This window comes from Pteropus vampyrus, unplaced genomic scaffold (assembly GCF_000151845.1).
Source record: "Pteropus vampyrus isolate Shadow unplaced genomic scaffold, Pvam_2.0 Scaffold5, whole genome shotgun sequence".
NCBI lineage: Eukaryota > Metazoa > Chordata > Mammalia > Chiroptera > Pteropodidae > Pteropus > Pteropus vampyrus.
This window is the reverse complement of record NW_011888786.1, coordinates 12,740,708-12,743,028: the sequence shown is the minus strand read 5'-3', so window position 1 is coordinate 12,743,028 and position 2,321 is coordinate 12,740,708. Positions and strand designations below refer to the sequence as shown.

Genomic DNA, 2,321 nt, shown 5'->3' with positions numbered 1-2,321 from the left:
GTTAACAAAATATTATGAGAACATAGCAATAAAAAAATACTTGTTAGAATGACATCACCTATTATTGTCCTAGACCATTTTTTTAGTTGATACACTCATTGTAACAGCTGATCTTCCATTTACTATTAAGATAAGTAGGAAACATCCCACCATTTATTGATAATTTATAATATTGTATATTTAAACAAAAATCATGTTTTTCATGAAAAACTTCAAACAGAACCATGCAGCTTGCAATATTCATACAAAATGTTATATCTTCAGATGCCCAATGCTTGAGATCACTTACCCCTCAACTAATTAGATTTGAGAAATTTGAGTAATACTGTACCAATACATGTTTGTTAGCACAGCTACACTGTGTTTTGGTCAAACACTGTTTGGAGGGCATATTTCTGGTCTCATCTGTTCTATGGACAATCAATAATCTATTTTGAGTTTCTTTAGGGTTTTGTATTTATATCGGTCCCATAAATTTGAGAGAAAGAAAAGTTATTATGAATGGACATGATTCCAGGAGAAAGTTCATCACTTCTGAAACTCTAAATTCTTCACTTTAAAAGTTTGTCTTGACAACTTATTTATCTGTTTACTCGATGCAGCTACTATATATTAGCAATAGGGTCAAAAATTCCCAGAAGTGGTTCCATAGTGTAGCAATTAGCACATCTGCTTTACACACAGAAGGTCCTGGGTTTGTGCCCCAATGGAGCCTTGGTTCGTGGTCTATGGCCATGCCACCCTGAACAAGCCCGATGTCTGATCTCAGAAGCTAAGCAGGGTCGGGCCTGTTTAGTACTTGGATGGGAGACCACCTAGGAAGATTAGGTGCTGTAGGCATAAATATTAAAAAAAAATTCCCCTGTGGGGCACATCAAAGGATAACATATCCATAAATGAAAAATACATCATACACTTCTTTCTTTATTCGTCCACACATACACTCACCTTCTTATATTTGCAAATTAAAATACATTTACATTTAAAACTGATGGTATTATGGGAAACTCACTGATAACACTCAGTCTTTCTCCAGATTTCACAGAATTTCTATTACTACCGATTTTTTAAAATTTCTTTAAAACTCCTTGGATTTGAGGCTTAACTTTTATGACTTTAATTTAATGACCTCTTTAACTTTTGTTAACTCCCAGAAAGACACTATCATATTTTTCATGGGGCCTATAATTTCATCTAGATTATAAGTATATTTAGCATCTTTATGTCTTCAAAAGGCTCATGTTAAAATAAACACTAACTCTGTCCTTCAGATATTATTAAATTCCCTACATGTAGATTGAAAGGATGTTATTTGCTGCATTTTGATAAATAAAAGAACATTATGCATCATATATCAGTTTAGTCTTTGGCATTTCCCATTTAGTATGTCCAGAAATCTTGGAATTTTGTTGATATAAAGATCCAGGACTCAGTTGGAAACGTCAACACTAGTTATATTAAAAAGATGATCAATTCCTAATGGCACTGCTACAAATTGCCAAAAAGTTTATTTTTTAATTCAACATATGACAAGTTTAAGGTTATGTGACTTTCCAAATAATACATTATTTTTAAGAATACTACCTAATCAGCTGTTGTTTTCTAAAAGTATAGTAGAAAGAATAGAGATATTGTTATTTATAGTCAATTTTCGATTTATTAGAATTGCCAACTTGTCAACATATTGCTCTGTGGCTTGCTTCACATTCTTCTAGATAAACTCTTTCTAGCTTTTTTAACTTCTCTTCTGAAGAAACTGAAGGTGAAAGACATAAAATTCATGTTATCTAATATGGTTTTGACACATGCATATATGCACATCTATGGTGTACATAGAATTTAAGATAGATGGATAAAATAAATGTGATTATTTGTTTATTATTGTTTTCAATATATTTCCAAACTGGTTATGTAAATAATTATGATTTATCTATTTTTAGATAATTGACCTTTAAACAATGAAGGATCCCTTGATTCTTATGGATACTTAAAGTTCCACATATTTGGTGCATTTGTTTCATGTTTTGACAGGACACAAGCACCAATCCATTTTCTTGCTGTCGACAATGTTACACAGTTTTCTAAAAATAAATCATATTAGTAAAACTCAAAAATTGTGACACTTTGACCCAATATGAGTTTTTGTGTGAGTTTTCAGTATTTCTTTGATTAATGTAAAAGCTTCTTCAGTGAGCCACTGTAAGATAAAAGAATCACAAAATTTATTTTACTTATATTTTTAAATTTAAATCTCCCTCTAACAATTGTAACTTTGTTCAGTCATTCAATAAATATTTATCGTGTGCCTACCATACGCCAAG

General features: G+C 31.3%; 1 pseudogene; it reads left to right on the top strand.

Annotated features, from left to right (window-relative positions):
- Window positions 1-724: 724 nt before the first annotated feature.
- Window positions 725-840, top strand: LOC111744023 (annotated as a pseudogene).
- The last annotated feature ends 1,481 nt before the right edge of the window (window positions 841-2,321 follow it).